Source organism: Triturus cristatus, chromosome 7 (assembly GCF_964204655.1).
Source record: "Triturus cristatus chromosome 7, aTriCri1.1, whole genome shotgun sequence".
Lineage (NCBI taxonomy): Eukaryota > Metazoa > Chordata > Amphibia > Caudata > Salamandridae > Triturus > Triturus cristatus.
Genome location: NC_140590.1, coordinates 1,214,137,135 through 1,214,160,136, shown reverse-complemented (window position 1 = coordinate 1,214,160,136; position 23,002 = coordinate 1,214,137,135). Strand labels below are relative to the sequence as shown.

The following is a 23,002-nucleotide window of genomic DNA, read 5'->3' as shown; positions in this document are numbered from 1 at the left end:
TAACGTGTACTTCTAGGCGCTATAGGGAACAAGAAATACTATTTCCAAATTTTATTGATTTCAGTTAACCAACCACTAAATAATTTTAGGCCTAGTTGTTCCTTTGGGGTTTGAACAGGTTGTGGACGCATCGCAGCAGCTGTCAGCGGCGAGCGTGTAACTCGCCGAGCAGTTCTATACCGTGTTAAATTGTCCAGGGACTTGGAAATGCGTCTAGACCCGAGACTCGGATAAGTAGTTGTGCGAACCCATATATGGGGCATCGGTGTCTGTGCCAGCTGAGAGGTAGGAGTCGAACAGTTACTGATACATTATTAGTGATAGATGCATATTGGCAGAAAAGGAAGTTTTTAAAAAAAACTTTTCTAGGGGCTGTGAAAACAGGTCTTTCTATTTACAAATGAGAGTATTTGAGTTAATGGCCCTGGGATGATGAAAGGCTGAACGGGCCACGTCAGATTTGCCGCTGACCGCGGCCCCCGCAGGGGGCCAATCGGCGGTCGGCGCCTTAGTGGCCCCAGGGCACCGGTCAAACCTCACCACCCCCTCCCTTCGGGCGGGGGCGGGGACGCAGACCGGAGCCCCCCTCTGTTGTTGGCAGGGCCGGAAGTGACGCGCACGGCGTGTCACTTCCTGGCCCAGGTGTGAGGGGGAGGCTATTTAGCCTTCCCCCACCGGCGACCTCTTTGTCGCCCACCTTGCCTTTTCCCTCCCTACCGCTTACCCGGCGTAGGCGTGGGTGGGGGTTTTTTTTCTGAGCGTTGTAATGTTTTCTTAACCTAATTTGGGGGAGTGGGGACAGCGGGGTGCCCCTGGGGTTACTATGGAAGCGGTACCCTGCACCCCTCGCAGCCTGCAGTCGCACTGGGGGTGGGTGTGCCTGCCTGGGCCATGGGAACGCGCACAGGCGGTCGCACGCTTCTGGCCCCCGCACTCCCCTTGCTATTAATCCTCCGGAGACGGCACTATAAACTAACACCATTAAAACATTATCGCGACTAATGAGAAACAATTAGGTAGCAGAAGCAGCGCCTCGGATTGGTTTGGGGACAGTGCGGCTGTCGGCGCTGATGAGTTTCATTTTAGCGCATCGCTGCTCAGGGATATTTAGAATGTGCACTGCTGTGATGGAATCTGTATGTCTCGCTGCCTATCTATTGTTCTATCAATGTCTCTGTCTGTAAATCAGTCTCTGTCCATGTTTCAGTGCGTTTATCTGTTTCCCCGTCAATCCATCTCTGCCCATTATTGCCCGTCGATCTGTCAGTCCCGATTGTATAATAAGATAAACATAACTACAAGTCCCGTTGACGCCGGAAGTGACGTCATGTGGGAGCGTTGGGCAGTCGTTAGGTCAACACGCATGGGTCAGCACGATATTTACAAAGTGGACATGGCGCTTATTCAACCTCTTTTTGTACAGTATTGCAGATTCTTCAGCGCTTCCCGACCGTTTGCATGTTGGTGTGGGAGAAATCTTTATCGGGAAGGGAGCAAGAGATCGAATTACTGCTTCTCAGGTAATTGAGGGACATGTGTTTTTGCTGGTTCAGGAAGGTTTCGCTTTGTTTAAATCAGCCCTCTAATGAAAAATGCTTACAGTAGCAAAAACTGCCGTTTGGTATTTCTTAAACACTTGCTGGGCCTAGAAGTAAAGGACAGGGAAACATTTAAAAAAGAATCTGAATGATATCCATTTTTAAAGGAACTAACTCAATCCGCTGCACTCAGCAGCAATATGGAGATAAATATCATACTGTATTTGCATTATAAAAAAAATAACTCGACATCTTAGCCTCCAGATTGACCTGAAGTTATGTGCAATGCAAAGGGTAAAACTAATTGCTTTTCTGAGGAAAGAAATAACTGGCCTGCAAGAAGATGATTCTCCCACAGTCTTCATTTGTGGGGCTACGGAACCGCGCATAACCGAGGAAAGGGGGTTATTTCTGGCAGAACGCTAGTCTTAATGATGACCGGCTAAAGGGTGATTTCATGTAGTCAACACCATGTTCTTCAGCCGTCGTTCTGTAGGAGGGCATTGAATGTTAAGCGCACCTTTTTATATGCATTGTTTTACTCTTTTAGGGGCATATCAACAACAACCGGCGATAATTATCTCTAAGCGCACTTAGCGCTAGGATAATTATCGCCGGCTAGCGTGAATTTTTATCGCTGAGATAGCGTGCTATTAGCAACGCTTATCTCAATAGCGATAAAAATCCTCACGCTAACAGGCTAACGTGAGAATATCGCTGGAAATCCAGCGATAATCTCACGTTACCTTGTTGATAGGGACAGGCAAACTTAGCCATGATATCCTCCTTCCATAGGATATCATGGCTAAGTCAGAAAAATACCAGATGTAAAAAAGCAGCGTTAACCGCGGTTAGCGCTGCTTTTTTTGTCTCTAACAGGGTTAGCGACATTCTTGATAATAGGAGAAATGTCGCTTAGCGACATTTCTCCTATTATTTTACTCTGGAACGCCCCCTTTGCGTCTCATTAGAGATGCAAGGGGAAGCGTAGAGTAAAAGGGTGCTAACATGCAAATTTGCATGTTAGCACCCTGTTGTTGATAGGGCGCTAGTTTTATCTCTCCTTTTTTGGCTTTTAAAGCCAAAAAAGCAGAGATAAAGCCCTTGTTGATATGCCCCTACGTCTCTTAGCCCCTCTGCTGCATTATCTAGCTGACACACCATGCACTTTGGTCTGGACAAGGAAGAGTGGACATTAACTTCTGGGTTTCGTTCTGTGACAAGAAGTAGGCGTTCCATATCTCGAAACACTGTTCCTGCAACATTACTGAAATGTTTAGCATTGCACGGTTTGATATCAGCGTATTTACTCGCTTCACCCATCAAGCATATTTGATGTTTGCATTGTGTTATATTCAAATTGATGGCCTTTAGGTACTTGCGTAACTGAGACCGAAAGGTCCTTTCTGTGCCAGTTATGTCAACACTTGAATGTAATTATCACGTCACTCACTCTGGTATGCTTTTTCATGGACAGTGGCAACACCTTTTAACGCGCTCTCCTAGGGCTATTGGAACAGTGTCAGACCACTTGTTGGCATAGCTTAACCACGGGCTTTCACAGTTCCCCAAGAAGCAAATTATAAACCAGTAGTGCTAGAGAAAGTGTTCTAAGCTATACAAAATTGAGGATGTGAGGTATCACATATTCTGTATTTCATTAATTATTTAACGGCTTCAATATACATTTTTGTTGCTGAACTGTTCTTTCTCATCATTGATAACTTGTGAGGGGAATGTTTTGAAACTGAAAACTATGAAGGTGGCAGGAAACTACTAGAGAGAAGCATTAGTTATTTCTCAGTTCTCTCCCCATCCTTTTATAACTCACCTCCCTCTTGTCCCGTTTTCAGCTCTCATTTGACTAAGAGAGTATGGAATCCGTATAATTTTCTTTTAAGTAATTACGTGAAATTTCAAGAACATTATGTGAAATGCAAACCTGTCCTTTATTTTTTGACACAAGTGTAATGTGAAATTTGAAAAATTGCACATGATTTAAATTTCACCCAGGCCTGTTTTTAACCCTCCACTCTCTCAAATGCAAATGTAATGGACAATTTCAAGTGGAAATGTGTTGTCTTTAACTGCAGTGTACTATTACACCATACATACTACACATTATGCCACTCCACTTTATACTACTCCTCTTTACACCACTTCACTCTACTCCACTCTATGCCATGCCACTCCATGAAACTCTACTGTAAGACACTTTACAACACAGCTCTCCACTCCACTGTACTCCACTCTGCTATCCCACTCCACTATATCCAACTCCACTTCACTAAAATCTACCACACTCCAATCTACCATACTCTAATCCACTCAATCTACTCCACTCCAATGTATCCCACTCCAACATAAACTACCTCAGTCTACTACACTCTACCCAAATCTCCCCACTCCCCTCCTCTAATCCACCCAATCTCCACTCTACTTTACTTAAATCAATTCCATCTACCCCTCTCCAATCTTCTCTACCACACTCCAATCAAACCAGCTCCTCCCCAATCTACCCCACTACAACAGTCTGACTTCAATCTAATCCACCCTACCCCGCTACACTCCTGTCTACCCTGTTTCAAACTACCCCACTCCAATCTTTCCCAGTCTACCCACTCTATCACAATCTACCTCACCCTACTCCAACCTACCCCACTCCATTCCAATCTACCCATCTCAAATCCACCCGATCTACCCCACTCTATCTGCCTTACTCCGCCCCACCCTATTCCACTCCACCATACTGACCCTTAATATGAGAGATCGCTGAGGCCAAGCACTTCCGAGGCATCGGTGGTATGTGTGTTAGTGGGCATGAATAACTCTCAGAACTCCTAACAAGAGGTGAGAGGATGTAGCCTTACTGCTAGAGCGGTCGACCTCGAAGCTTGAGGACTGGGTTAGAGTCTCAGCAACGACGCTCGACATCCTGTGATTCTGGGCAAATCACTTAATCTCCTTGCACCTAACAAAAATGAATGTGTGGCATTTTCTAAGTGATCCAGTCCAGGTTTTCGACCACGCTCGACCTGCAGCAGGAGTGGAGCGGAGCAGAGCAGGAAGCAGGAAGAGCCGCGCACCGCGGCCGAAAATTGCGGCCGAAATTGCATCCGAAATCGCTGAGAACACCAGCTTGGGAGTTCGGGAGTCAAGGCTGCGTGGAAGGAGGGGGGTTGCAGAGCCCGGGTGAGTGCATGTGGACATGCTCCCCTGTTCCCCTTGTTTACCTTGTTCACCGCCGCTACAAGAGATTGCTTCAATTGGTGCAATTGGTGCATAATTGGTGCTCATTGCTGTCGTCGGAGAGTGCCGGTGTAGGTGCCACGGCTCTGAAGAAGCAAACGCCACGATACGGTGTTTGAAAAGTGCTGAGTGATTGCTTCTTTTCGTGGAGTTTCCCGGATTTTAAGCAGTGATTATTGGTGTAGCAGGGAGGCGTATTCTGGGAAACGTGGACTTGGAGTCAACGTTAGTTTTTGGAGACCCGTGGAGTACTGGTTAGCAATGTGGAGGCTTGGGGGGAGTACTGGATTTCTGTAGAAGCCTGGGATTTCTCTGGACTCGCGCTGCAGCTTGTCTGTGTTGAACTCGAAGAGCAGGCAATCTGATTCACTTCATTTTTCAACCGCTGCGAGGCAATACTGGAATACTGGAAGCTTGTACCTACCTGGGCATTGACAGCTTTAACCGGGACAGAAACGCTGTGGGTCTCCCCTGCTGCCGATCAACATCACAGGCCGCAGTTGGGGGGGGACTACAACTCCCAGAACACCTTGCGGAATCGCATCACTTTCGCCCACCATCGCGCACGGAGGCGCTGAAAAAGCAGAGACTCCCCCCGGGACGCGGGCGGCGCCGGGACAAGGGCGGGGGCCGTCAGAGGCCGAGGTAGGCCGGGCTGGGCCCCCCCCTTTTTGTAAATGACTGTCTCATTCACGGAAAGGATCCCTAATACACTAGTGGAGCTAGTAAGACGCTATAATTGTCCTATCCTGCATTGTGTTATAAATTTTAATTGGTCAACTTGGAGAGACTAATGTTATTATCTTAGGCCCACGAACTAGGCCCCCTTAGCCCCGACTACGACTAGATTCCATTATTGTGATGTCGTCTCTTGTTAGAGATAAGCCTATAATGGCTGGAGAAGTCAATCAAGGTACGCTCGATAACTTTGTCATCAGGGCCACCTCGGATATCGACGGGGAAATCGTACTTGAAGAGCGACGGGCCGAGAGACGACGCTCTATAGAATTTATTAAGAACAAGCGTTCGTCTCTGGGCCCGATCCAGTTAGCTATCTCGCCTGCCTCGAACACATATTGTGTAAGGGAGGATTGTGGGCTATCCCCAAGCGACAGTATCCCTTTACTTTTGCAAGACAGATCTCCTAGTCTAGTAGAACCCAATGCCCTGATTATGAATGTTTCTGCCTCCTCGAGTAATTCGATTCCACAGGACGTGATTACGACGGATACTCCGTTGCCACCATTAAAGTCTGTCCAAAAAACCAAAAAAAATCCTAAAATCCCTTGCGCCCAAGGTCCACCACCGGGGAAAAAGAGAAAGAGGGGAATGGTCCTCCGAAAAAGTTGCTTAGTCTTTCTAACTCTGGGAACCTACAAAGCCCCTCTCTCAATGTACCATCAATACCCGTAGTAGTAACTCCTCCATATGTATCATTGAAAGATGCATCCACTACCGACCTAATGGGCAGTATGGAACAGCTAATTAGATCACTCATATCTCCGTTAGTAGAGAGGTTAAAAAGAATTGCTGTACAATTGGATAGTTTGGAACAGGCTATCTGGGCAAGTAAAGGGGCAACCAAGGATCTAAATATGCCATCTCCAGTCCCTTCCAATTCCGCTTCGGGCCACAATTACGTGGCTCAAAAGGAACCAATAACAACTAATGTAGCCAAAACAAAACCGCTGAAAGCAACCCCCTCTAAAACTATAGGGTTAAACGCAAATAGGAAAAACATGGGGGCTCAAGTAGGTGGAATTATAAATCCTCCGAGAACTGTTCTAACATCAAATCTCCCAAAATTGAACGGCTTGAATAAGCCGGCGAGGTCTACTGCTCCAAAAAAGCACTCAGTAGAACTGCCCCCGGAATCAGTTCCGTATGTGGTGGTTCTTACTGGTGTGCCACCCCTAGAGGAGGGTAGAAGAGAAGCTGTCTACCAACTGAAAAATAAGACCATATTTTGGCTCAGACAGAATCGCCCTCTACCGCCAAATATAAGCGGTGAAATCCTATATGTCAGGCGTCTCCCATGGTTAGGCCAAAGAACAAAGGACATAAAAGGGGATATTGTAATAATACATTTTCGTGACAATAGAGCTGTTGGACACATCACAAACTGGTTCCCCCAAAACGGCAGTAGTGTAATTTCCACCCAGGATCTGACTTATTTTTATCCAAGAGGTTTAGTGGCCCCTGTAATCAATGTTATGCCCCTGTTACAATCCCAGCTCAGCCATACTGGGCCTCTATCTCTAAATCAGGCAGACCATTTTGGGGCACCATTCCAATACCAAGTAGGCCATCCAAGGCACTCTTCCCGCCAGCAGGTCGATCGCTACCCTCATGTTTACAATCAATACGGGGTCCTATCAGGCTTGGAGGGAGTAGATTGACTGCATTCCGGGGGTACAATAAATACTGCCGAGGATAGCTCACAAAAGGTGCCTCTCATAACCACAGAACCCTTACCAAATGGTAGACCACACATCACGCTTTTAACCCAAACTAGTTTCCAGCATGCAGTGAGTGATTCCTGTCATAGTGGGCTAGGAGAGTTGTCAATTGTCCAACAGGGGCCAAAGGGCAGGATCCATCCTAAGATATATAGCAGGGTGGAGGGGGCCGAACTTCCAGGCTTGGTAGGCTTTCCTCTGGCAGAAGATGTTGTGGCCAGCCCAGGCGGGAGGAATGAATTAGGAATTGCCATTAATGAGCTAGCAGGAGGTTGTGAACTGCGAAATATTAGTGACCCAGGGGTCCAGCTGCCAGCCACCGCTGTGCTGGGGGGTGATCCCAGTAGGGCTAGGGGCAGAATAGTCTCGTGGAATGTCGCGGGTTTGGGCCCTAGAATGCACTCACCAGAGTGGATGTTGTTTATAAATGACTTTGATGTCTGTATCTTCCAGGAGACATGGGCCTGCGAGCCTCTCTTCCTCTTGGGCTTCCTTAATTTTTTTGTTCCGGCCGTTAAAGGGCCAAAGGGAAGACCAAAGGGGGGTCTAACCATTCGGGCTCGGCAGGCACTGTTCGATAAGATAGCAGAGCTCCCCACAGGCAATAATGACATGCAGCTGATTAGGCTTTGTTTGCCTTCGGGGGTACCCCTATATATTTATAATCTCTATAGAAGAGGTCATAATGGGGGGAAATCCCAAGTCTTGGCTGCACTTGACCAATTGATCGGTGCCCAGCCAAGCGAGAACAACATATTAATTGCCAGTGACATGAATATGACCTTTGAGCCCCTTTCAGTTGAAGACTGGCAATCAGGAGATGATGTAGATATCGAATGGGGAATCCCTAAGCTGGACCTAAAACCTGTGGGTAGATGGTCAGCTGAAGTAATACAGATGAGCGCTATATGTAGCGAAAGGGGGCTCAGAGCTTTGAATGGTAGGACATTGAGCGATGGACAAGGGGCAAATACATTTGATAATGGCCGTTGGCAAAGCCGGATTGATTGTTATTTGTAGCTTAACGATCTGGCACCTGATGAAAGATATGAGGGTGGTTAACAGACAAGAGAGTGATCACAATCCCCTTTGTATCACTCATTTGTTGTGGGGGGGGACCAGGAGGGGCAAGACATTATAACAGAAGCGATGGCAGAGATCGTCCCAACGAACGACATGAGGCGAGTCAAGTGGCCCCAAATTGTGGCTAACCACGAGGTGCTACTAAGTATTAGCACAAATCTGGATCTTACTACCTCTGCCATGGAAGTAATTTTGAATACGGGATCGAGGAGCAGAACAGATATGGTTGAGATTACCAACCTGCACTGCGAATTCTTTAGCTCGATAAAGGATCATTTCTATAGGGCAGTACGCTCGCACTCGGGCAAGAAAAGTTGTCCTCATGTGGCGGGGTGGTACAACGCCACATGTAGGGCAGCTAGAACTTCTCTGGGGATGGCCATCAAGTCCAAAGATCCAGCCTCCGTCAGGGAAGCAAGGCGGAAATATAAGTCCAGTGTATCTATAGCTAAGAAACAATGGGACGAGCAGCACTGGCAAGATCTTAAAGCTGCCAGTTCCGCAAAAGACTCCAGATTATTCTGGAATATTGTTAAATGGGGGAGAGGGGGTCTTCCAGAACCACCTTCCAACCATGTTTCACAGAGCAACTGGTTGGATTATTTTGGTCCCCAATATAGGTGCCGTCCGGGGGACAGGAATGGGGAGTCTGTGCCCTATGTTATATTCTAAGTTCCTCCTTTTAACAACGTGGATGTAGCATTGGCCTTGGATTCAGTTACTCGGGCAAGGCCCCGGGCCCTGACGGGGTGCCTGCAGATGTATTTCTCTATGAGAAACCATGCTGGGGCCAGTATATTTTGAATTTGGCCAATGCAGTAGCACAAGGGGCTCCGGTACCAAAGTCCTGGCTGGGGGCAGTAATAATCCCTATATACAAAAAAGGGGACAAAACTCTACCAGGGAATTATCGGCCCATCAGCCTTATAGACACAGTCCAGAAGGTCGTAGGTAAAATGACCTTGGCAAAAATCATAGCCTGGGAGGAAGAAAATAATGTTCTATCTCCCTACCAAGCAGGTTTTCGCAAATTGACTAGTACGATAGACCAGATCTTCCGGTTCATGCTACTGCACTGGAAGACAGTAGAGTTGGCGAAGGGCAGTCTTTATGCTTCCTTTATAGACTTACGTGCAGCTTTCGACCTAGTCCCTCGCTCCCTGTTATGGAAAGTCTTAGCTGAGATGGGTATGCCACTTGAAATTCTATCGCTAGTGATGAGATTGCACGAGTCAAACTCTGCAAGGATCCAGTGGGGGAGACATGGGCAAATATCTAATGAGTTCCCGGCAGAACGGGGGGTACGCCAAGGCTGTGCCATGGCCCCGATGCTCTTCTCCCTTTATATTAACGGAGTAGTGGAGCGTATGTTGTCTGCTTCTGTAGATGCTCCAACATTGGATGGAGCGAAAACGCCAATCCTATTATTTGCAGACGACACGCTCATTCTATCCAAAACTCCCAGCGGCCTGCAGCTCGCCCTGAATATCTTCGAGGGCTTTTGTATTGATCGAGGCCTAGAAGTAAATGTAGCCAAAACAAAGCTCATGACATTCAATTCCCACTCCAGCTTTAGAGGGAACTTCTTCATGGATGGCCAAAAGGTAGAAATGGTTTCAGATTTTGTTTATCTGGGCATCCACATAGCCAAGGGCGCAAAGTGGGGGAAACACACAGAAGTGGCGGCTCTTAAATTTCGCCAAAACACTGGTGTTATAAGTGCTGAACACAAAAGGTCTTTGACCAAACCTATTGCGCCAGCACTTCAAGTACATGAGGCCAAAGCCATTAGCTCGGCGCTCTATGGCTCAGAGCTTTGGGGCAATGGCAATCTAGCACCATTAACGCTGGCCGAGAACAAATTTCTTCGAAACCTCATCGGCCTTCCCAAAAGTACACCCATGAGGCCTCTGCGTTGTGAGTTAGGCAGGAAAGCCATTTCAGATATGGCTAGACTAAGACCCATTTTATACTGGCGGCGCATTTGGGTCACCCCTGAACTCGCTCACTACGCAAGGGGCTTCCTGGATTTAATTAATTGTGATAAGTTCCACAAAATAGGTTGGTTGGGGGATTTGCGCAGAATGCTGGGGATTCTAGGCATGAATGAGCTATGGGAGAATCCAGAGGAGGCCTTGTTCCCGACCAAAGCAGTTATAAAAACAAAGTATTGGGAAATGGTAGAACATCGGGATTGGAATGAAGCCGATTCTTCTACCACGGAGGGACTATTTCTTGAAGTAAAAGCTTCCCCTTTCCTTGAGCCCTATTGGGATACTATAACCAAACCCCTGGATAGGAAGCTATATTTCCAGCTTAGAGTGGGGTCTCTCCCAATTAGATCACTAACTGGAAGATGGGCAGAGGGTAGTTCCCAAGCCTGCCCAGTCTGTAAAACAAGTACCGAGACCACTGCCCACTTACTCTTTGTGTGTGGGGCTTATTCAGTCCCCCGACGTGTCTGGCTGAGGGCTATGTGCAAACAGCTAGGCACGAGAGAGAGGCATCACTCTTAGGATCATTCGCACTAGTCCTTCAACATTCATTGCTGTGGCAGTTGCTAAATTTCTGGGTTGGGCTTGGGCCATTAGAAGGAAATCTCTTGCCTAATAGTAGGCTAGGTGAAATGAACATTAGCCCATTGCCCGTTCCACCAGTCAATGAGAACTTAGTCTCTTTGTGTTTCTACTGGCTAAATAATTGCATTTCATAAAGTTTCAGATAGCGAGTGCACACCTTCCCTTGTCTTGTTAATTAAAGTTTCCGCTGGAACTGCAAATGAATCTGCGTGCAAGCAGTTCTGTGAATCGTCCCATCACAGTATTTGTACAAGAATTCTGAAAGAGAGGTGCCGCTGCAAGCGGCCCCTGCTGCTGCACAGCTTTAACGGAGAAAACTCTCAGAAGAATTTTTCTAAACGTTGAATGTTCACTCTAAACCAAATAATCCATAAGAAACCATCCATTTATCATATTAATCCCGTAATCTCTATTGTTGATTGCAATCAATCCGGAGACAGATGGGTACCATTGAATACTTTATTCGCATTTTCAAAACGCTTTTTGTGACCAATCCAGGCTTAACATAAGCGTGTGCTATCAGTCATTCTTCATTATCAGACTTTACATATCACCCAATGCATTTCGAACCTCTTTGGTTCTTCGTCAGGGGTCGCTGAAATAAATAAAAAGATGCGCTTAGCTGAACCACTCTAAGATCAGAGTGTTTATTCTCACATCGCATACTGTTTTCTAGTAAATCAGGCAGTTACAAGAGCAGATACAGCACACCTGTGGCAATGGTTTAAAAGCGGGAAGGGAGGGTGTTCGGAGTTTGATCTGTCTTGAAGCACGGGAGGAGGCACGAAAACAACGCAATGCCGGTTCAGGCTTTTCACAAGGTAAATAGGGGCTAAGTGGATTTCAGTGATAGATTAGGGTCTTTAGTTTAGTTGTGAAAGGACAAGGGTAGTTTACGGGGCAGCACACAAACTTTGGTTGCTAATTAGATGCAGGATGTACGAGCCGATTTTGTTTAAAAACATTGTTTGTAGATGGAAGTTATACTGTTTAGTCAGTGGGATCACAGAGAGGTTGGCGATGGGAGGTGATTTTGTTTTTTTCTGTTTTTTACTCGAGGTGCATTGTTTATAAGTAAGTTTTCGTTTCTCTTCAAATATTAGGCATATCTGATCTTAGAGTGGTTCAGCTAAGCGCATCTTTTTATTTATTTCAGCGACCCCTGACGAAGAACCAAAGAGGTTCGAAATGCATTGGGTGATATGTAAAGTCTGATAATGAAGAATGACTGATAGCACACACTTATGTTAAGCCTGGATTGGTCACAAAAAGCGTTTTGAAAATGCGAATAAAGTATTCAATGGTACCCATCTGTCTCCGGATTGATTGCAATCAACAATAGAGATTACGGGATTAATATGATAAATGGATGGTTTCTTATGGATTATTTGGTTTAGAGTGAACATTCAACGTTTAGAAAAATTCTTCTGAGAGTTTTCTCCGTTAAAGCTGTGCAGCAGCAGGGGCCGCTTGCAGCGGCACCTCTTTCAGAATTCTAAATAACTGCATTTGACATGATTTTTAGTTTTCATTGATGAATTTTAATATTATTGATGCCATGATGTTTTATCATTTTAAAGATTTTATAAGAGATTGTAAATATGTTATAAATGTTTCATGCTTTTATGAGTTTTTTATCTCGAATAAAGCAATTAAATCGAATGTGTCCATCTGTAACGAAACTGGTGCTCATGTAAAGCGCTCTGATACCCGAAATTTTTGGGTTGAGTTTGCTCTATATAAAACCCTGTAAAAAAAAAAAAAGTAGGTTATTACTTAACTTCCCCCAAACTTCACAAGTTAGTCCTTCCTTACCCTGCAATGTCCTTCATTTTGCCTCTTATACCTTATTCCTCTTCACCTGGTACGTCTTCCTCATTCCTCTTGCTCCTTCACTTCCACTCAGTTGTTTCTTGCTAGCATACTTCGGTCTTAACCTCTCCTTCACTCTTCTTCAGCCTCCCTTCTCCCCCCCCCTTCAACGCTTCTCTCCCCTTCTGCTCAGCTCTGACTCTTCTGCCTGTAGTTTTTTTAGGTCTCGCTCTCGAGACCTATTGTCGCCGAGATGCCTCTCAAGGGAGACAGACTGGGGCACGCGCAGAGTGATTTGTGATTGCTGTCTGTGAACGCGCTTCACATGAACAGCATTTGCGCGTTCAGTGCTCCTCTCCGGAAGACCTGTTGAGTTAATTATAGGTCCGCAGCGTGGGGCGCCTGTCGGCATGCTGTGATAATGACCTTTGTTTTGTTTGCTCGGGAGCAGGCGTCTTACTGGCCACACGTCCATTGTTTGGATTCCCACAAATAGAAAACCAATCCACATGCATCGTGATGTAATCCGAGCAGCGCTTGGTGTGTTAACATAAATAAATACATTACTAAAAGCATGCAGCGTGCTGCAAAGTCATGGGGCAAATTGAGGAAGCTCATTAAAGAAAATAGTGGGCAGCTCTGGCCGCTGCTCCCCCCCCCCCCCCCCGGTCTTTTCGCAATTATATAAAACTCTCTGCATAAAATGATGATTTAAGCATGACCACAGATATTTATAAAACATGTTTATGAACCTCCAGGTGCCGATATAATAATAACATAAGCCAAAAAGCTCTATTGATGCACTTCTCGTTGTTGATTATCTTATAATTAGTGGGGTTTCTAAGCGAGTGCTTATTCTCTCACCTCACTCCTTGCAGTAGTCACATCCGGCGCCGGGCCGCTTTCCACTGAAAGATAAACACGCAACAGTAACGCCGCAGTCAGCAGGAAACCTACAGATAGATTGAGCCCACGGAAACCAGAACGTGGCCCTGGCCCAGGGGCGCAATATGACGACTGATGTCCCATTGAACGACGGCGACAGCTAGATAAAGACATCCTTGTGGCGGGAGTACGCTAAGCAGAGTGAGAGCAGGTTCGATAACTTAGCACCGACAGGTTCACAGCAGAGCAACACAAGTCAACAAAGATGGCGTCGGGCTGTCCAGGCGAGCGCGCGATGCCGTGAGTGTGCACATATGCTGTCCGGCCGCAAGTCAACCAAAGCATTTGCAATGCATTAGGTCTCGCGTTTACGTGAGTTTAAGCTATTGGCATTGTAAATGACAATGCCTTTTATTTATGTTTTAAAAACGAAAACAAAAATAAAAGGCATTATTTGCAATGTCAATAGCTCAAACTCGCCTAAATGCGAGACCTATTGTATTGTAAATGCTTGTATTTCGATGCTCTTACTGTGAGGCGACACTTGTGGGGTTATTACCTGTAGTCTGTTTGTATACCTTCCTTTCCGATGAATGTTTACATTTCTTTCATAACTGGAGTTAATCCGTTAGATACGTTTGGGTGACTGTGTGGGCGCGCTTTATTAAAACTACTATGTTTAGAGTTATTTTCGATTGCACCTGTGTGCTCTCCGAGGCAGCGTTCAGCAGCAGGCGTCGCCACATGAAACTTTTATTTTGATAGTTCCGCAGCATTGCTGTCCTTCAAACGGTAAAGCAATTTACTGAGAAAAGGTGACTGTTCCTCACAGTTCAGGAGGCGACTGTGGGACACAGTGAACTGTCCAGAATGTGTGATCCTTGGCAGATCATTTACTCTCCTCTCAACCTTTCACATGATAACATTAGAAACACGCGAAACGGGCTGATGACGAGCATTAAGGGCATTAGAACCGAATAAGTGTGCAGACGGGTGTCTTTCCATTGCACCCGTAGTTTATGATTTTTAATGAATATGATATTGTATCAATTGGCGTTTTGAGATCGGAAAGAGTGTATGGTGGGGGGTAGTTAAGGTGGAGCATGTCATTGGGGGGTGGTGCAAAGTTTAAAGTCTTACCGTAACTTTAGAATTTCGAGTCTTTTTAGTTTTGTGCTGTAGACACTATTGCATCCTCGCCTACCATAACTGCATTTTCAGAGACATTAGATCTAAGTGAAATAAGGGAGATACTATTCTCTTTGGTACGGGAGTACCCAGGTGCAGTTGTTTAGGATTGAACTCTCTGCAAGCCGTGTCTTGGTGCAGTGTGGAGCCCAAATTTGTCAAGAATGGGCGCCTATTTACTCATATGGATGGCTCTTGTAGATTTGCTGAAAACCGAAAATGTGAACGCTGCTAAGGAAGTTTTTTAAGGCTGGGTGGGCAGAACAAACATTGGTGTAACGGGTACTGTGGCACTGGGGCCCAGGGTGTGAGAGGCCAATTGCATCCCAATTCAGTTTTTTTTAAACTAAGCATAAATGTCCCATTTTCCATCTACATTGTGGCTCATGGTACACTTGCTTGAAGACTACTCTTTGATAGGGTGATCAGAATTTGAAAACCAAAAACCAGGCTATGTCACAAACATAAAAACAGGACTACAAATATGCAGCCACATTATAAAATGCCCGCACTCTTTCACTCACGCTCCTGGTTACTGACAGCACTTGCATGTCTTAACATTTAAGTCATCTCTTAAGCTGTGCCACTGTGAAGGTGATCACATTAATGCGAAGTAAAAAGAGTTTACAGACTAGACTAGAGCCGCTGCGAGTACTTAAACTTTAAACTTCAGCAGGTAGCACCACTTCGTATCCAATAACAGGAAATGTGACACGCCTATCACACGAGCTGCTGTAACATGAGAAGTTGTGAAATCGGGAATAAATTAAATAAGTGGAATTAGGAAAATGCATTAGTAGCACGTTTTATAGCTTGCTCAGTACATTAATGTACCCCCTGCGTCGATCTGTGTACAAAGCAATACATTCTATTTGGCGATCCTCCTTTATGTGGAGAGAAATGTGCACTCACCGTTTTTAGGTCGAGCCTGGGCAGAGCTTGAGCTGCTCTGAAGCATGCTGTATTGGTGTATGGAATAGAAGCCCGTCAACTCTCTGCCCATATTTGTCATTGGCTTGTGTCATTGTCCTTTGAAAATGCTGAATTCTGATTTGTTAAAAGGCTTGTTATTCTCACCTTAGTCCCGCCTTGTCTTCATTTGTAACCTCCCACGAGGACTGTCCCTTTTACTTCGGTTGTTACACGGTATGTCTGTTTTAGTCTGTAAGCACTATTTTCTTTAATGAGTTTCTCCTTCTGCAGGCACGACATGCTTTCCTGCAACATTCAACGCACCATGCGCGCTTTCACCTTCCGAGCACCCCGGGACAATGAAATTAAATGAAATCCAGTATTTGTAAAGCGCACAACTACCCAAGGGTGTCAAGGCACTGGGGGCTGTCGGGAAGATTAGGCGAGCTATTGCCCAGAGTCACATGGTGCTGGACTAATCTGCTGCTGGCACTGGGGATCGAACCGTGAACCCGGTGGTCCATAATCAGGTGCCCTGGCCGCTGCACCACTCCTCTTCCACAATGGTGGGCGCTTCTTTGAATAGGTCTTGCATTTACAAGAATTTGAGCTATTGGCATTGTAAATGACAATGCCTTTTATCTATGTATTAATTAGCAAAACCGATAAATAAAAGGCATTGTCATTTGCAATGCCAATAGCTTAAACTCTCGCAAATGCGAGACCTTTGCATTGCAAATGCTTGTTCTGGTGCAGTTTTCTTACTATAAAAATATTTTTGATCCTTATGTTATGAAACACCTGGCGACAGTTAAAATAGCACTATTGGTAGTGTATGGAGTGGCTCTCCCCGTATGTTTCTGGAGCACTGTGCTTTACTGAGGAGCAATGCTACATTTTTTTTTTTTTAACTGATCTTAATATTTATTATACTTTTGGGTGGTTTTTGTTTCTTTCGGTTGAAGGATAGGTCTCCGGTACACTTTAAATAATACTTGGAACCTGTTCATGTACTTACTAGTGATGGCTGGGTAGTTGGACGTAAGACTATTTCACATCAATGGGAAAGCCTCCTCGCTCATAGATCATTCGTATACTTCGAGGTGCATTTTAATCGGTGCTGTATGTTAGTGCACACGATTGTAGGTACACATGCCGGCTCTGGGTGCGCGGGCTGCAGGGCAGTGCACCAGATGCGTGTGTAACTGAGCTGGTGAAAAGTGGGCACGTGAGAATTTCACCGTCGTGCACAGGCAGCTGACGCAGAACCACCGCAGTGTCAAAGTTTCTGTGGTTACTCACTCACCAGCCGAGCAGCAAGCAGTGCCATTTCAGCCCCGCATGTGGCATCTCCCTAGAAGCGAGAGGAACGCTTTTATGTTTCAGATAATCTTATGTATCTTCGAAAACTCATATCAGGACAACTTTAAAAAAAAAAAAACTATGTTGCTAATGTCAAGAATGCCATACATTTAGGGACACGAAATGCTCTTGATTTTACCAGAGTTCTGACAGGCTTGTCGTTTGTTTTGCGCTGGGACATTTTTCTTAAAGCTAGTCAATTTTAAAGAATACTAGTGAGCCACTGTGAACTTACAGCGTCATCAATGCTGCAGAGACACAACATATTTACAGGGTTTTTAGGTCGAGCTTGTACCCATAAGTATGTCTCCCTGTCTAACTTTTTGTGTGTGCGTTTATGTATATTTGTCTCTCTTCGAGAGTGTTTGTTTTCAGGTATCTGTGTTTGACCTCTGTAGGTGTGTGTGTTCGTGTTTTTGTTTAGGCTGTGATATGTGACTGTAAGTGTGTTTGAGGTCTTGTGTTTATCAACCGATCTCCATACCTAGTCTGTTTGAGTTGTGGTGAGTGGATGTAATTTTGCCTTCTCCTGCCACATAATTTACTTAGCCGTGCCATATAATTACAGTGACCCTGGTCTTAGCCTTTGTACGTTATTATGTGAATATGGAAGTATACTTCAATGTGTCTATTGTAGTGTCTATCTATCTATTCTGGGAAATTCACTTAATCTCCCCTTGCCTACCAAAAATAAATGTGCACTTATGCAATGTAACTGGGGTTCACGTAAAACACTCAAATACCTTTGGGTCAGAGTTTGTGCTTTATAAAAATTCAAAAGAAAGAGAGACAATTTACAAGCACAAAACCATTTTCTCCCAATTTTGAAAGCTTTTTGCAATTGTGAACATACCTATTTGCGCTTTTGAGTTTCACTTATACATACATGCAAGGAGATTTAACAATGAACCCCCCCGGAGTACCATGGAAGACTAAAAATACGTTTTTCCACCATATGAGGAAGGTTACTGGTCTTATTGATGTCTAAAGCGTGACACCAGAAGCTACAAACAGGTAAAGAGAAGTACTTGTAATATTAGAAAAAATAATACTTTAAATTCCAATTCTTCTCAATAACCATTGCAAGAACTAGAAAACTAGAAGACATTTTTTTAAGTTAATTCTTTTTTTAATAGGGTCGTGCAGTTCTATATAATGTCTTATTGGTTGCATATAAGGTAACAAAAATACTTATAACACTTTTTTTAATTATAACTTTTCAACATGCTGCACAGCAGGCAGCCATGCTGCTTTACAGCATATCTTAAATACACTGGCAAAACCAAAAGCTCTGGCTTAACACTTATAAGGTTCCAAAGGCGAGACCTATTGGCTATGCCAATGCTTGTTAATACATCCAGTCTTCTTCAGCCTCGCCTCTTCTCCCTTTCTGTGCTTCACATACCCTTACCATTCATCTCCCCATTTTGCTTACTTCATCTACTTAACTGCTGTGACAAACCCCAGCAAAATCGACACAATGGTTATCTTCGATGGTTTTGGGAAATCCTGCAATATATTTCTACGTAATGTAAATCATTTGTATATGTTTTTCTAACGTGTTTGGTTTTATTTCGTATGGTTAATAAATATGCATTTTTAGGTTGAGCTTTGGCAGCGCGCAGGGGTGTCTGCAAGCAAGACCTTCTGTATTCGATACAACCGCTTTATTCCTGCCTACAATTGGTTTATTCCAGTGTTGAACTTCTTTGCTGCCTCCTGTTTTGTTCCCACAGCCGATGCCTCACTTCCTTTGAAAACTCAGGAGCACCAGTGTACTAGGGCTTGCCTTCCTTACAGCCTTTGTGTAAGAGCTTTTATATGTATCTTTATTGATGCTTTTCTCCCGTTTTGATTCCCCTTCTGCTTCGCATTACAAAGCCCTCCCCCCACCATACAAGCGCACACAGCCCCTACAGCAGTCGTCTTTTCCCCATCATTGCTTAGGTTAATTTTTTACTCTTCCTGCCCTCTTCACGGTGCCATGCTTCTTGTTTTGACGGCATTTGCCAATCTGTGTGTAATAAAGTAATGCAGCAGTAGCGCAGACACAGCCTCCTTCTTTCCGAGCCCTTTCTTTCCTCCACAGCAGTCAGCAAGCTGCAACGGATGGGTATGATTGAGACGCCACACAGCATACCACGCCCACCCTGGCTTCTGGGAGAGGCCTTGTCCAGAGACCATGCCGTTCGCAAGCACACATTAGGTAAACCTAATCAGTGCAACCATTAACACATGCATTTCAGCTGTTGCAAAGTTAAAACTGACATTTGCTATGGCAGCGCACAGTTAATTATGTTTATAAAGCGAAAGGAAAAAAAATATCTTTTAAATTGCACGAGAGGAGAGGCAAGTCAGGGCGGTGGCCCAAATAATTATTTTTATATTGAAACAGTGTGTATAAAAGCAAAAAGTAAACCTTTGTATTGTGATGCTTTCCTTCTGTAACTCCACTAGCCCCAACTCCTGGTATCAGGGCTGCTTCACTGAACGCAAACCAAAAAACGTGGCACTATTTATTGTTCTTTTGTCCCCCTAAACGTTACTGTGTCACATAGGCTAGTTCTGTGGGTGAAGCCAGAGTATGAAGCACGGACCAGTGACTCCTTATAAATGTGAGCTCTTGTGTCTGGCACAGATCAGTGCTCCACATCTAGTGTATGTAGCATGAATTAAATGTGTTCTACGCAGCTAAGCACTGGTATATTGTATTTGAGCCTATGTTATGCACCTTTGACCAGGGCCCTGCTTTTTCTTAGCCTGGTTATGCAGCATGGCTGAGAGCCCACATCTTTGTCTGGTTCTGCAGAGTGGGCAGTGGCCCTTTTTTGTGAGCTTAGTTATTCACCTTATGGTAAAAGAAGTTATATGTATAATTGCAAAAAACAATGAGAGGGACTAACCTTAACAAATGCCACTGTAGCACTCAATTAGACCCCCCCCCCCCAAATATACATCCTAGTTAATACTAGGCAAAAAACATATTTTCCTAGATAGGATGTAATATGAAAAATCTACACAAAAAGGTGCTGGGTCAGATAAGAATATAGCGTCTCCTTAAGAAATCAGGAAACTAACTTACATCTATTTTCTCTTTATATTCAGCCCTTGTTAAATAAGGAAAAACAAAAGAATAACCATTTTTCCACTCTCGGTGGATCAGATAAATCAGATAAGTAACTATGTCCTTCTAACCATATGTAACATCATCATCCTACCATATACCTGATAGACGAGGATTCTTTGGTTAAATATATCTTTCTTCTCTCATTGTATTCTGTACAGGACGAGAGGCTGAAGAAACTCCGGCGCGAAGAAACAGAGCTACACAAGCAGGTACCTCCGGCGAGGGAACGTGAATGCGGACAGAAACTCGGAAGAAGATATCAACGACCTGTAAGAGGAAGACCCGCGTGAAGGAGCCATAACAAGTCAGAGACGTTCCATCAAGGTACCATGAATTCCCAACTGCGGGATAACAGGACCCGAGCAGGTAAGTCGACAACACAAAGGGAGTGCGGGAAATGCTAGGCAGATCTGTGACTGAACGCGAACCATGTTCTTGTCACAGACCGACCAATTTATCCACACTTGACTCCACCCAGCTCCCTGTCTGCAATAGGAGCGGGCTTGACTGACAATGCCCACACCCTGCTCTCCTTGAGCCTTGTTCTGTCTAATGCTGGGTGTTTAGGGCCTTGTGTTTTGTGAACCAGCTTTTGTGTCATAGATTATGGCCATCTTCAGTATTACCTGTTTTAGATGCTGAAAGGAGGATGAAGAATGGATCCTTGTTCAACGAATTTGAAATGCTTTGATAGTTACGGAACAGATAGATCACTGGTATCCTGGAAAGCTATCACTCTGCCCTGATAGTATTTCCAGAGGCATCTTTGTTTGAATGAGTGGTGAAGGGGCTTGGTGTCACAGTCATGCAACTGTAAAGGGACAACATCGAATCAGTCAACTCTTAAATGCCGAACTTATCACTTCCCCAAGCTGGAAAAGAACACACAGGATGTCTCTCTCCTGTCTCTGGATGTCTTAGACGTCTATTTCTGACCTGGACCATCACTTGGCCATTGAAAGCCACTGCAACCATGGCTGTGCATTGAGATTCAGTTTTACAAAAATGTTTGAACCCTTGCAGCGATATTACCTTTCTCATGCTACCTTGGCAAAAATATTAAAGTATGTCCATGTGCTAATATATAGTGAACCCCTAGTTTTTCCAAGTTTTTCGCAGCCAGTAACACTAAGCAACTTACTACCTGAAAAAATAAATGGCAACTGGTGACCTGATATTATATATCCATTGTCCATGGTCTGGAACTCAGAGTTGTACCCTGTTCCTTATAATCATGAGTCCATTAAGTTATGTGGTTAGTGCCCCATTCCGCATGGCGGTGAACAGTGCCATGGGGCAAACTTGCCTTGCTTTGCTCTTACTAAGCATGGCCTCATGGCTGTGTTTGCACTTATCAACTGGTATTGGGGGATTCTGTTGCCCAAGCAGAACCACACCCAGCCACTACTGGCACAATTTCCACTCTGATTTATTTAGGACTATGAAAATACATGAATATACATACTGTGTTAAAATATGTTTTCATATGTGGTCCTGGATCATATTATTGTACACAGCCTCCTTCACACTTAACTAACAGCCGTCTGCAAAAGAGCAATGGGGGAGGGGTTGTAACTCATTGAGAATTTGTGCTACAAATGACATGCAAATCTGGCGAATAGCATTTAATTTCAGCTCTCCCAATAATTAGATCAGTTGCCCTGTTCCTAGCATTTGGTTGTAAGCTCCTATTTGGATTTCTGGTCGGTATGGTAATTTTTTAGACTGTTTTCCAAATAAGAATACTGTAAGTAGAGTTCGGGCTCAACATAGCTGCCTCCATGATGGTTTTGTAAATGAAATCTGGTATTGATTGCTTTCTGTTTGCAGAGGAAGCGTGACAGCGCCTGGTGAACAGCGGCGGTTTCTTCACTTGGACAGGTGAGTCTTCTTTCTTTACCGCCTGCCCACCTCTTCATCAATGCCTTGCTCTCACCTTTACCTCTTTGACCAAGTAACCTTAAAGTTAAACTTATGAACCCTGGTAACCATATCTCATAGGGCACAATTATATGAAATAAAAGGATTGAAATAAAAGGATTGGAACATTATAAGGGCAGCCCAGTCCTATTAAAAACCTAAAATAGTGGTGTTAACATGATACTGATGTATGTTAATTTCTTTTCCTCCAGACTCTATGAAGTCTATGTGCAGGGATGAAGGCTGGCCATCACTGGACAACAGAACTATTAGAAGGAAGCTGGCTATAAAGATTTGCAATACTGGAAGAGGACTAAAGAAAACTCTGAATCTAAAAACAAACATTGAAGTTGCTGGCTTACATTAAGCCTGTTTGTAGTATTCTGGCATTTTTCCCCTCTTGAACAGTGTCCTGGACTCTCTTTATGTTCTCTTGTTCAGTATCCTGGCTCCCATGGGGCCAAAGGTGTGTTTTAGATCAATAAAAGTACATGTGAGCACATCCCCTTTGATGCTTTTTCATTTAACCATTACTTTTTTCAGTCTTTTGCCACTGGTCACCACATTAAACAGCTTCAGATAATGCTCTGTACCTCCAAGTAAGGCAAGTCCCAGTGAGTCAGGAGTGTGGGAGTAGCTGCACAAGTTGTTAATCTTATCTGAATGCAAAGTATAACCTTGCTGAAGCCACTACTTTTGTATGCATATGGTATTTCTACAGCACAAAGCTAGCCAAAAGGGATGTTTCTGAGATTTATTTTGTACAGTTCCCGCATCTCAGGGTAGAGTTTAAAAAGTAATCTTTCCAGAGTAGGAGAATATTGATCTTATAATTGGGACCAGATTCATGGAAGTTTTATTTTTGGTTTGCTTAAGTTTTATAATGCG

General features: G+C 44.5%; 1 protein-coding gene and 1 long non-coding RNA gene across 2 annotated transcripts in view; one reads left to right on the top strand and one right to left on the bottom strand.

Moving 5' to 3' along the window:
• LOC146811634 (transmembrane protease serine 9-like) overlaps positions 1–23,002 on the bottom strand; it is a 1,785,969-nt gene that overhangs the window by 1,069,186 nt on the left and 693,781 nt on the right. The window lies entirely within an intron of this gene.
• On the top strand, positions 1,374–22,615 carry LOC146811637 (uncharacterized). The gene is made up of 4 exons (XR_014966763.1): positions 1,374–1,520; positions 20,353–20,560; positions 22,025–22,075; positions 22,327–22,615. It is a non-coding gene; the product is annotated as an uncharacterized LOC146811637 (long non-coding RNA).